We start from the raw sequence: 14,445 nt of genomic DNA on the forward strand, positions 1-14,445 counted from the left end.
GATGGAGAAAGTTATCAGCGAGATCTGAGGCGGCAGTAGCCCAACAGGTTGTCCTCGCTCGCAGCTGCACGTCGTAAATGAGTTTGAGATTTACTCCTGACGCGCTCGCAGCGTCAAGAAGCCCGTCGTCATATATTATGGAGCGCCGGGTCAACTGACGCGGCCGCTCGGCATTTTATATACTGACACAGTGGCTCCGCAGCCAGGGCCACTTCGACACATAACGTTTCCGCCCGCAGGACATTATTCGTCGTGTCTGAAGCCCAAGGCCATTTGTAGCATGTAAAACTTGCGTAGCCGACAACTTGTCTGTGTTTAAGTCCCTCTAAGAACATGGAAGGACTGTTGTTTACGTTAAATCAGCACACTAAATAGAAGAAATTCCGATTTTCACCACTGTGTTCCTGGTATTCTGATAGGCGAACTTCCGTGAACACAAAGATTTCCGAGCTTAAGCAGACTACTTGGGTGTACCTTAGCTGTTTTCTTCATTCTTCGCATGGCTTCTTGTATTAGTACACCATAGAGACGTTCTCGCATACCACGAAACAAATCAGTATCTATACATTCTGCCTGTACATATTGTAAATCAATATCTTACACACGTTTTTCTCTCTGTATGCGGAGGCTAACATCAGGAACTACTGTAGGAATTTTTACATGGTTTCCACTAACAGACAGATTGATTCACAATGAAGGTTTATGCGTGTGTTTGTAACTATTTTGGGCAACTGGGCTGAACTATGATAAATTACCAAATCGGGTGTTACTGTCTGTATGTGATGGCTCACCTCAGGCACTACTGCATGGATTTTGACACGGTTTTCTCTAGTAGGCAGACTGATAGGAGAGCAAGATTAGCGTGTATAATTTCTTAATGCTACGACAGACAAGTTTTCCGGCCGTAGATACTTAGCGCTATCCATGCGAATCCAGAGCGGATCGCTAGTACAGTAAAAGTAGAGTATGTTCACAGGAAATACAATGCAACTTATCAGTGCATGCGGTAATATCAACTGCGGTTTTGCAGACGATAATCACTCTTTCATGTTTTTTGTTTGGACAAGGGTTTTGTCAGTAATTAATATAAAAAAATTTTCGTTTAAGGGACGGCCTACGGCAACCGCCAGTGGCAGGACCAGACAGCTACCCGTGGAGTGGGAATCGAACGCGTGAAGCTCACGTACAAGAAAATTAAGCCTCCCTCACTCTACGCCTTTCGTAAAGCTGGGACGAAGCACGGGACCTTAAAGTTATCACGATATTTCCCTGGTTCACGTCTGAGGCTTTTCGTGCATCTTAGGACTCACGAATTCCGTGAAACTATTATAATATGATCATGTTACATATAAACAGGTTAGTCTTATGATCTTATGAGTGGTTGTCTGTGTGTTGATTTCATGAAAAGCAGTACTTACAGTTTCTCTTCGTCGTTTCTCTTTCAGCACACATGGAGAAGACCTCCTGTACACAATTCACAAACAAAATATCACAGGAATCTATATCTCCATCCATACTTGACGCAAGGAGGGTCGTTGTGGTAGTACTGCCCTTTCGGCTGCTCTCCTCTTCCATCTGCGAATGGTGAGCGGGAAGAGGCGTGTCTAATAGCCTCCGTAATCAACTCCAACTTCCTCCATTTTTCCATTAAGGTCACTGCTCGACATTTCTGTGGGAAGAAGTAATATGCTCCGCGACTGTTTTGCAGCGTATATGCTCTGCATCTTGACACTAAGCCTCTGCGAGTTGGAGAATGCCTCTCTTATAACATCTACAACGGGGTTTAGCTAAGTACCTCCGTGAAGCTTACAAGTTCACTGATCAAGCCCATGACAAACTCTGGTGCTTCTCTTCGGATCTTCTCTGTTTTCTCCATTAATCCTCTTTCGGGAAAGCGCCAGATTTGACATGCAGTGAAAAAAATGGTTCAAATGGCTCTGAGCACTATGGGACTTAACTTCTGAGGTCATCAGTCCCCTAGAACTTAGAACTACTTAAACTTAACCAAGCTAAGAACATCACACACATCCATGCCCGAGGCAGGATTCGAACCTGCGACCGTAGCGGTCGCGCGGTTGACATGCAGTGAAAAATCCGTCGAATGATGTTTCGGGATGCTCTCTCTTTGCTGGGTGAATTACTCGTACATTTCCACAGGACTTTTCTCAGTCTGACATCTGCTTTCCTTCAACTAGTTTTATGTGGTGGTTCTACTTTAAATCGATTCGGACTGGTACTCCTAGACATTTTATAGATTAGAAAGTTTCTAGTAATTCATCGTCAGCTACGGAATCGAACGATAAAGGGCAGTCTTCATACTTAGACGCAGTTTGTGACATTTATTTCTTTTGAAGGTCAGCTGCCGGTCACTGCACCAAGCGTCCACGCTCTGCATGTCTTCCTGCTTTTCACTACAATTTTCAATATTTTTGATTGTTGTATAAACAACAGCATCATGCACCATGTCCTCTCTGAACTTCCAACATTATCCGGTAAATGGCATATCTCTCGACAGTTCTTCTCATTTTAACGTGATACATTTGTAATTATTGATTAAGTATATAGAAAATAGAATGGAATTTTGAGCGAAAAGTATATATAATGCCTCGTATAAAGGTACATACCGTAGTTTCCCGATAATAAGGTGGTACACCGGGAAGAAATTAAATTTTTAATTTTTGTTGTCTTCACTTCCTTCCTATGCTCTTCATATCTTAAACGTACAAAGAACTCCAGTAGCTTCATGGCCACAATGGCGTTGACGTAATCGATGAGCTCTGAGTGACTGTCTAATTGTGATGAGTCTTCTGACGAGACACGTGCTAACCCTGGCGCCAGTGAATCAAAATTTTCGAGATATTACCAGCCTGATAATGGCATACCACCTGGGGAAGGCTATACCTCATCAAAGGCTAAAAGACTGACAGTGCTTCCGTACAAAATTTAAGGAATCAAAAAGACAAACACCCAATAAGCTTCACAAACAGGGCATATTTTAAAAAAATGGTGCGGAACTAGCAGGGTCGGAAAAGCGCTTGAGGGACATATCTTGCTGCATTTAATGTACAGATTCGGCCTTGCCATTCAGCAGCATATTGAAAATAGCTATCGAAATTTCGTTTCGAGGTTTGTGCACTACGAACGACGAATAATAATCTCTTCTATTCTGTTGAACTAAACGAACAACTTGCGGTCTTGAACGTTCGAAGACCGAGGAAGATTAACATCTTCATGACTGCAAGATGAATGATAAATACCTAGGGCTTTTGTATCAAGGAGAACCTTAAGGTGCAAGGGCAGTCGGAAAGCAGCATCTGCGCTTTAGGGTCACATGAAAGAGGGTATTTAAGTGAACTGACGTGTTCACCTGTTAGTTCCAACGAGTTAATGAAAACAATGCACCTGGAGGCAATTGTTTGAAATTGCGAAATATAATCCTGACAGCAGAGGAAAGACAAAACGCGAACTAACTGCGTAGGAACCCAGACTGTAAAAGTCACCAGTTTCAGTCCATGTATATTCAAACAGTACCGCGGAAGATCGTAACAGCTGCGCAGAGTGGCCGCGCAATAAAAGGCGCCATGTCACGAATTGCGAGTCCCCTCCCGCCGGAGGTTCGAGTCCTCCCTCGGGCATGGGTGTGTGTGTTGTTATTAGCATAAGTTAGTGTAAGTGGTGTGTACGTCTAGGGACCGATGACCTCAGCAGTTTGGTCCCTTAGGAATTCACACACATTTGAACAGTTTGAAGATCGTAATAAGGTCCCTCCCCTCAATCATCGTACGAATGCCGAAATGGCAGATACTGACGTAATCGATCGCGGAATAGAAAAGCAACTAAAATGGCTCAGTAGTGGAAGGTATCAGGACCAGTCGAGACACCTGTAAGACTCTACAAAGTTTATGCGAAAGAACTTGCTCCCCTTGCAGCAGCAGTTTATCGCTGATCGCTGGAGCAACGCAAGATACCCAGCGACTGGAGAAAAAGCGCAGGTCATTTTTGTTTTCCAAAAGGGTCGTATAACAGACGAAAATAATTATAGGCCTATGTAGCTGACGTCACTCTGTTGTAGATTTATGAAACATATTTTATGCTCAAGGATTACGACGCTTTTGGAGAACGAATATCTCCTCTAAAAATCAACATAGATTCCGCAAACAGAGATCTTGCGGAACTCGGTTCGCTCTGTACCTCCATAATATCCATAGCGCTGAAGACAACGGCGGCCACGTTGATGCCGTGCTCCTTGATTTAAGGATGGCATTTGACGCCACCCCGCACTGACGTTTGCTAATAGAAATGCGAACTTACCGATTATTGGACCAAATTTCCTTCTATACAGATCTCAACTCGACGCTCTTAACAGAACAAAATCGACTGATGGAAATATATTTCAGGAGGACTCCAGGGAGCCGGCCGGTGTGGCCGTGCGGTTCTAGGCGCTTCAGTCTGGAACCGCGTGACCGCTACGGTCGCAGGTTCGAATCCTGCCTCGGGCATGGATGTGTGTGGTGTCCTTAGGTTAGTTAGGTTTTAAGTAGTTCTAAGTTCTAGGGGACTGATGACCTCAGATGTTAAGTCCCGTAGTGCTCAGAGCTAAGTACTCCAGGGAAGTGTGATCATACCGCTACTTTTATTTTCGGTCGGGCCCGCAACGTAGAATCCGTGAAAACATGAAATTTTATAAACATTTATTCCAGGCAAGCTGCAAATAGTCAAGTTAGTGGTAGTTCTTCCATACTACAAGTTCTTACCTACATCTAAAAAACCAAAATCACAAAGCAGGGCATATCGAAAATGAATTACAATTTCTACACTAAATACCAAAATAATATATTATTAATAATCTGGAAGAATCAGAAATATATACGGGTACGAAAAATCATCCAATCGATATTATCAATGAAAAAAATCGATATTAAACACAAAAAATATCTATAAATTTTATTGACTTTTGGAAATCAACAATGGAGAAATAAAAACACTGTTAACGAAAACCAAAGGTAACCACTAGAATAATGACAAAATCAAGTAATATCAATGAAACACAACTAACGGCACTGACTAGTAAAGATTACATGGTAAACATAAAGCATCAACGAGAATAAACTGTCAGTCAGGTTGTCAAAAGTATTACCTGAAAAAAATTCGAAACAAATAAAAATTAAGGGACCTATAACAGTCTAACAAAAACAGACAGTCGAAAGTTAATTAATTGATGGAATATCTATTTCAACAAGACGTAAGTATATATGTTAACTGACCTTTATGTAAGACTTTTATAAGCATAAATAAACTTATCAACTATAACATGTGCAGGTTTACTTGATGATGATGTTTGGTTTGTGAGGCGCTCAACTGCGCGGCCATCAGCGCCCGTACGAAGTCCCAATTTTTTCACAGTCCAATGTTTTTCAGAGACCAATCTAGTCACTGTCACGAATGATGAGGATGATGATGAAATGATGAGGACAACACAAACACCCATTCCCCGGGCAGAGAAAATTCCCAATTCGGCCGGGAATCTAACCCGGGACCCGATGATCCAGAGGTAGCAACGCTAGCCACTAGACAACGAGCTGCCGACTGGTGTACTTGAGAATGGTGCTATAACCGAAACAAGCTTGTAGTAAAGAAGAAACACTACTAATTAAACTATTAGCAACTTGCTCGGAATAATTCTTTTTAGAAGGACTGTTACTGTTTACAAGGTGTGTAAATGATTTAGTAGAAAGCGTCAGGAGCTGTTTAGAATGATCTGCATAGGATTGGCGAACGATGAAGGCTCTGGCAGTTGACCCAGAACTTAAGTAAATATAACATATCACGCATACATAAGAAAAGAAATCCACAATTGCACAACTAGACTATTGATGAGAAATTGCTGGAAACAATATCTACCATAAAATATCTAGGAGTAACTGCCTAGAGCGACCTTAAGTGGAATGCCACATAAAGGAAGTAGTACGAAAAGCAGACTCCAGACAGATTCATAGGGTAAATCGTAACGATATATAACACATCCGTGAAGAAATTGACCTCCAAGGTGACTGCTTGGCCGATTCTTGAGTATTGTTCATCTATCTGAAATCCTTACAGGTAGGACTCGTAGAAGAGGTAGAGAAGATCCAACGTAGAGTTGTCGTTTCGTTATGGGATCGTTACGGAGATGGTCAACAAACTCCGTTGATAGATGCTACAAGGGAGGAATTGTGCATCACGGAGAAGTTTACTGTTTAAATTTGGAGAGAGCATCCGCCGGGAGCCGGCCGCAGTGGCCGAGCGGTTCTAGGCGCTACAGTCTGGAACCGCGCGACCGTTACGGTAGCAGGTTCGAATCCTGCCTCGGGCATGGATGTGTGTGCTGTCATTAGGTTGGTTAGGTTTAAGTAGTTCTAAGTTCTAGGGGACTGATGACCTCAGAAGTTAAGTCCCATAGTGCTCAGAGCCATTTGAACCATTTTAATCCTCCGGGAAGAGTCGGACAACGTATTGCTTCCTCACGCATGCGTCTCGCGAAATAACCACTGCTAGAAAATTCGAGAAATTTGAGTTAATACAGTCGCTTACCGACAATTATTCTTCCCACGGCGAGTCGCCAGTGGAACAGGGAAGGACTTTCCGCCATACACCGTTAGATGACTTGGTGAGTATAATGTAGATGTGGATGTGGGTATGAAATGTGCAAGGGGTCTCTACCCTAGAATGGGCCGTACTATTCACTCCGTACAGATCTGCATCAATATACACAGGATGTCCCACATAACTTTGCCACATTATATATTTTCGAAAAGAAAAAAAATGTGAAAAATGCAGTTGCCCAGGGCTGCACCTATGTCAGGGGCTCACGTAATGGGTAGGAATACATAAGCCATAAAGGCCAACGAACACCACTGACAACGTAAAGCACAGTTTTTTTTAAAATGGCGCGTGTATGTTTTTTCTATCTAAATTAAAACTAGAGGCACAATTTTTGCTGGCGCTGTTCTGAACTTCATATATTCTGAAATATTATACTTTAAAGTATGGCAAAGGCGCCGCAGTGTCTGCCGTAATGCACGGGGCACGGAAAATTCAAGTTTGTGCATGACATCCACCATGGGACACGCATTCACAGATAACCGGTGAAGTCACGTCCCATGAAACTGAGTCACTTCAGCAGATGTTCGAAGTGCCCATTATTTGCATCAGTACACTTGTGGAGACAGTGAACAAGTGAGCGTTGCACAAATTCTAGAACTGCTACAGACATTGCCGAACACGTAACCGTAATATGTTGTTGCGTATCCTCTAGAACAGAGGTTCCCAAACTTTTTTTTACTCGTAGACCACTTTCAAAGTTTTACTGTTTTCGCTAGACCTGCTACTGCTACATTTATACTGTATTCCAAAAATTTCACGGTCGAGTCCCAGCCCTAAATTCGGGGTTGTAAAAGTAAAAAGATAAATAGCACATTTTCTTGTGTTCTATTTATTAAAATAACACTTATGATTATATACTTAATATGATTAAAAACAAACACTGATAACGTACTAATCAAAAATCGACAAAGCATTAACAATCAACACTAAAATTCAAATAAACAATTAAAAAATAATCGTAGTTCTAATGAGACGGATGTACTTGATGAATGGACAGCAAATTATTAATATTTGGCTTCAGTTTTTTAAGGAATAACCTCAGATCTCCCCGTTCTGTGATGTTCAATCTGCTCCTTTTTTTTTTTGCTAAGAGGTTGGTAACGACACTAAAACTTTTTCGACAAGATATGACGAGGGGAACGCTTTCAAGAATTTTCTCGCAATTTCCCACAGCCCAGGATATTTTTCGGGTATTTCTGCCTGCAGCCAAAATGTTTGATAGCCTTTTTTAAATTTCACCTTCAGCTCCTCATTGGTGCTAAGCTGAAGTAGCTCCTCTTGTAATACCACATTCGCCACTTCCGTTTCCTCAAATGGATTTATGATCCATGGTGGTATTTCGATCGTCAGAATGTCTTCAAATCTATTTTTGAAGTCTTCATGCAGGGTAATTAAATGTTGAGCAGATGTCTGAATATCCTCATCAAGACATTCTGCTTGTGGCGAGTTTGTAAACTGGGAGAATTCGAGCCGACTAACATTATGCTTCATAAATTTCAGTTTACCAAGAAAAGCCGAAATTACAATCTTTGTTTTTATTGAATTCAGGCTGTCCCCTTGTAACTGCAAGTTAACGTCATTAAAATTGTTGAACAAATCTGTCAAGTATGCAATGTCTACTTTAAATTTGATCCGATATTCTTTTACATCTGGATCTTCAGCTTACAGAAATTCTGTGAATGTTTCGAAAAGTGAGTAAAATCTTGATGAACATGCACCTTTCGGCAACCAGCTTACTTCAGTATGTAAGAGCAATCGTTGGAAGTCTGCATCATTTATATCGCACAATAGTGCAAATAAACGGGTATTAAACGCATTTCTTCTTATTTTGTTCACTGCGTTAATCACAAATTGAAGCGATTGGTGCAATTTATCATTTAAATTTTTCGCTACAAGATGTTGTCGTTGGGTGACACAGTGAATTGCAGTTAGTTCTGGTATCATTCTTTTAAGATGGCTTATAAACCTACGATATTGCCCGAACATGGTAATAGCTACATCTGCTGCCACCGAAATAATGTTTGTAAATGGAATCGATTTTTCCTTAAAAGAATCACTAAGGACATTAAATACTGATTCGCCTTTAGTGTCCGTTTTCAAAGATTTCGGGAATAGCAGCTGTTCACGGATTTCTTCGTCCATAACAAATCGAACATATGCCAATAATAATGCTTCATTATCAGATAAAGTCGACTCGTCCAGTTCAATAGAAAAATAAGTGGTTTGCAGATAATTACACAAGAAGCTTTCAATATCAGAGCTCATTTTATCAATACGTCTTTGTACAGTGTTGTTACTTAAAGGAATCTGTGGTGTCACCGCCAGACACCACACTTGCTAGGTGGTAGCCTTTAAATCGTCCGCGGTCCATTAGTATACGTCGGACCCGCGTGTCGCCACTGTCAGTGATGGCAGACCGAGCGCCACCACACGGCAGGTGTAGAGAGACGTACTGGCACTCGCCCCAGTTGTACAGCCGACGTTCATAGCAATGGTTCACTGACAAATACGCTCTCATTTGCCGAGACGATAGTTAGCATAGCCTTCAGCTACATTTGCTACGACCTAGCAAGGCGCCGTATTCAATTGATAATTAATATTATGAAGCATGTACCGTAACGAGAGATGTTCTACAAATGTGGATTAAAGTTAAGTATTACAGCAACTGCGTCCATTTTCTAAGTTCTCATTTCCTTTTAACTGTTTAGACCTCACGCCAATCTGCGTGAGCTTAACGCGTGCCTTTCGACTTCCTCTCGTTGTGACTTGGATGTCTTGCTAAGTCACAACAGAATCCTTTTCAGTACGACAAATGGAGGTTTGTACACAACAGTTTTTAAAACCTCTTCAATAGCGGGTAAAATTAACTGTTCCGGTAGTGTACGGTTTTCCAGATTTCGTTACAAGCAATCAGATATTCTAAGATACCCGCAAGCCATCATCGTTACTTTGAGACGTTGAAGCGAATATACAGTCCAGGCCGGCCGTTGAAGCCGAGCGGTTCTAGGTGCTTCAGTCCTGAACCGCGCTGCTGCTACGGTCGCAGGTTCGAATCCTGCCTCGGGCATGGATGTGTATGATGTCCTTAGGTTAATTAGGTTTAAGTAGTCCTACGTCTAGGGGACTGATGACCTCAGATGTTAAGTTCAAAAATGGCTCTGAGCACTATGGGACTTAACATCTGTGGTCATCAGTCCCCTAGAACTTAGAACTACTTAAACATAACTAACCTAAGGACATCACACAAATCCACGCCCGAGGCAGGATTCGAACCTGCGACCGTAGCAGTCGTGCGGTTCCGGACTGAGCGCCTGAACCGCTAGACCACCGCGGCCGGCTCAGATGTTAAGTCCCGTAGTGCTTAGAGCCATTTGAACCATACTGTCCACGGTGGGTCTCTCTTCATATTTTTCCTTCAATGTTTGAAAGTATTCCAAATCTTTACCTATTTCATCAGGATGACACTTTCTTAGATGATCTTCGAGCTTCGATGGTTTCACAGAGTCATCGCACAAAATTCGTTGCGTAACAGACATATGGGCAATTGTTTGATGGAAGAAAACCAAATTTCAAATAATCAACACTGTATTGTCGACATTTCTTCTTAGATTCAGCCATTTTTCGCATTAATTGTAACCTGTAAAGAAAAAAATGTTTGCTTTAGCAATCATGAGGCGATTTTAACAGGATATGGCTATTTTAACAGAATAGAATAGAATTAATTATTGCAATGAAAATACAAAATGCAAGCGGAAAAACTGTTTTTAATTATTAAAAGCAATAAACTGCTAAGACACATTGTTTAATCGTCGAAGCTTTAGCAATCACAAAATTAAATAGCCGGCTTTTAATTAATGATTAAAGAAAATATATATCTAATTCACGAGACCAATGCCTCGTTTCATAACCATACATTCTACTTATTATTGGGCTGTATTATTATTTAGTTGGACTGCACTTAATAAGAGCGGGCGCGCGGGCACCACTTCGCAAGCCTCTACGTGCGTTGTACTGAATATCGAATATGCTTGTTTTTACAAGTAGCTGTCGCTTACCTTCTTAAAATACACTACGTACTCAAAAAAATAAAGGTGGTTAAAAGTTTTCATGGACCCCATTCTTTTTTCACGCTTGTGGACCCCCGTCTGGTCTCCTGTGGAGGCCGGCCGGAGTGGCCGAGCGGTTCTAGGCGCTTCAGTCTGGAACCGCGCGACCGCTACGGTCGCAGGTTCGAATCCTGCATCGGGCATGGATGTGTGTGATGTCCTTAGGTTAGTTAGGTTTAAGTAGTTCAAATTTCTAGGGGACTGATGACCTCAGATCCCTCGTCCGGCAGTCCTGATTTAGGTTTTCCGTGATTTCCCTAAATCGCTCCAAGCTAATACCGGGATAGTTCCTTTGAAAGGGCACGGCCGACTTCCTTCCTGTCCTTTCCTAATCCGATGAGACCGATGATGTAGCTGTTTGGTCCCCTCCCCCAAGCAACCCAACCCCCGCCCCTTCCCAGAATCTCGTGGAATCTGCCGTACCCTCATCTAAGGATGGCTGCGCTACAGTAATCATAACAGCAATTTCGTTTCTCATTTTTAGTTGCTGCGTTGGCACGTTGAAGCTTTGTGGGTACCCATCTGCCTGTTTGCTTGAGACTTGTGCAGACTTTGCAAATGGTACGATGTGAAGAATGCCGTCGATCTGAGTAGCGTTCAGCGTACTTGACTACAGCTGTGGTTACATTTCTGTGACATTCTCCGTAAATATCGGCATATCCGGCTTATCGACGAGACGATCGCAGCTGTCACAAGCCACACCAAACCAGGGAAAGCACTGGCCGAAATGTATATGAAATGCGCCACTCTGTATTTACCTGTTTGATACCGTCAGCAGTACAGTACGCACGAGCAGGAGACGCTGGAAGACTGATCTGTGTAGGCGGAACGTGCATGTTGATAGTGGTCTGTTTCCAGCAGGCTGCTGGACAGTGCAGGCAACCCTTGCCCTGCGCACAACGGCAGAAACCGCCACGCCGTTGCTAGCCTTTAAAGTCTAATATTTCAGAATGTATGAGGTTTAGAACAGTGAAACCAAGTCTGCCACCACCTACTGAACATCTAACCTTCATTTCTGTAGAAAAACGTACAGGTACCATATAAAAAACTCTAACTTTCGGTTGAAAGTGGTGTTCGTTGATCTTTATGGATAATGCACTCCTGCCCACTGTGTGAACCCCTGACGGAGGTATATCTCTGGCTAATTGCATTTTTAACATTTTGTTTCTTTTCGAAAATATATGGGGTGGTATTATTAGCTAGGACACCCTGTGTATTCCGTTAACCATCGTACGGGCTGTGGCAGTTCACGGATACCACTCTGTATGAGTATAAATTTGTTCTTTGTTCTCCATGTGGGAAAAATAAGCTGAAAGAAGTAAAAAGGCTTTCGGCCTTTATTGGAACCTGAGTTCTCTAAATATTTAGAGTAATACTTTCCGCAACACACGTCACATTTCTGACAGGGTATGCCATAGGACAATGTTAAGCATTTCTTTGATGCTTCGTGCTCTCTAAACAAGTCCGTGATGAAGAATTCAGTTTTTCATTGAAGCTTCTGCGTCTCAATCATTATCGACTTCATGCAGACGTGAACAAGATACGTCAAAACATTTCATTCCGTATAGAAAAAGTAGAAACAGTAAACTTCCTGGACATATCAACAAGGACATACTTCGGTAACCACCAGACTGACACTATCGAAAACCGACTGCAACAGACTCAGTTATACATGCCACATAAAATCACCCACAAAACTATAAACTAGCAGCTCACCTAAACATGGCAAACTAAATGAACCTACCTAACAGACAAAATTATGAAAAAGAAGTAGAAGTAATAACATAAAATAGCCAAGAACAATGAACATAATGTCCACATATTACAAAATCTCAAAGGCAGATCAAGACTCAACTAAAGGTAGAAGGAAACAAGCCGAGGCACGAGGGGATTTCAAAATGGTTCAAATGGCTCTGAGCACTATGGGACTTAACTACTGAGGTCATCAGTCCCCTAGAACTTAGAACTACTTAAACCTAACCGACCTAAGGACATCACATACATCCATGCCCGAGGCAGGATTCGAACCTGCGACCATACCGGTCGTGCGGTTCCAGACTGTAGCGCCTAGAACCGCTTGGCCACACCGACCGGCGATAATCCAGTTCAATCGGCTCTTGACAGCTACTCAGGAGGAGAAAACAACTCTTCTTGATTATTTATGTAGGCATAAGAGCTTCTTAACAACAGCTACTGAGTGAAAGATTTTGAGTGAGAGAATTTAGAAGAACGCAAAATAATAACATAAGTTTATTTTAAGATATAGGAAGTTAATATTATAGTGAGATTTCGGTGATAAAAAAGAAGGAATTTTGGCTACACTGACGATATTGTGTTGTTATGTTACTGCTGCTCCTGCTGTTATTGTTTTCATTGTTGATGATGGAGGTGATGATGATGATCATCATCACAGTCGTAAGGATAACAAATGACAGCCGCCTTACTCTGCCTTTTGTAAAGTGAAAGTGAAAACGGATTTTGATCTCCCCAAATAGATAGTTAACAGTGTTTCAAAATATTCTGCGTTGTCAAAACAGACTAAAGCGTGGAAAACGTCCCGTACTTGCTACAGAGAGATATGTTTGCCGGCCGAAGTGGCCGTGGGGTTCTAGGCGCTACAGTCTGAAGCCGAGCGACCGCTACGGTCGCAGGTTCGAATCCTGCCTCGGGCATGGATGTGTGTGGTCTCCTTAGGTTAGTTAGGTTTAATTAGTTCTAAGTTTTAGGCGACTGATGACCTCAGAAGTTAAGTCGCATAGTGCTCAGAGCCATTTGAGCCAGCCAGATATGTTTGACACCATACCTCTAATGCAAGTGGTCCAGCGCAGGTCGGAATAGATTCTCTAACACGATTCACTTTCACATTTATCGAACCATAGACAACTACTAGATCGGTTTTTACCACATGCTTGATGATAGCTGAGAATTACGGTCACTTCATCGTCCTCTCAATGTTTCGGGCTTTCGAGCGTGCATACAAATACCATTAGGCTGGAATTACCGAAAGCACAAAATTACAGCATTTGTAAATGATCAGCCGATTTTTACCCTTCTCTAAACATTCGGGTAATAACTGATAACAAATAAGTAAAGCAATTACATAAAGAATACTTTGTGTAAATGGTGTGGGATGCAACATACTGCACCTTTGACGTCTCTGACCGTTGAAGTGCTCAAACGACAAACATATCATTATTGCAATGAGATACCTTAAGACCGCGTTGGATAAAGGCACTCAGGCACTGGATAACCATTTAGAAGCAAGGTAAAGATCACCATCTGATTATCCAGTGGTAAGTTTCCCGTAGTTTATCTAAATCTATTAACGCAAATGCTGTAGCAGTTCGTTTGAAAACAATCCTTTTTCACATCTCGTCCAGTCCGAATTTTTACTGTGTCATTAATGACGTCAACGTGTATGTGACCTCAAATCTTCCTTATTTTTCTATTTCCCTTCTTCGTTCCGTGCGTTTTCAGTGAAGCGGAAGAGTTAACAAATCATGAGAACGAAAACAGAATTTTCTTTTTACAAATTTTACATTAAACATAAGCGGATATTTCCAAGTCCTTTCTATGTAACCAACTCTCTCACCACCATAACGGAACTTTTTTTTCAGTACAGAGGTGGTTTGTTTAAAGATTTGCAAGCACGTGGTGAATCATTTAGTAGTAGCACTTTGCATCCCGCGTTTCGTAT

Source organism: Schistocerca piceifrons, chromosome X (assembly GCF_021461385.2).
Source record: "Schistocerca piceifrons isolate TAMUIC-IGC-003096 chromosome X, iqSchPice1.1, whole genome shotgun sequence".
Lineage (NCBI taxonomy): Eukaryota > Metazoa > Arthropoda > Insecta > Orthoptera > Acrididae > Schistocerca > Schistocerca piceifrons.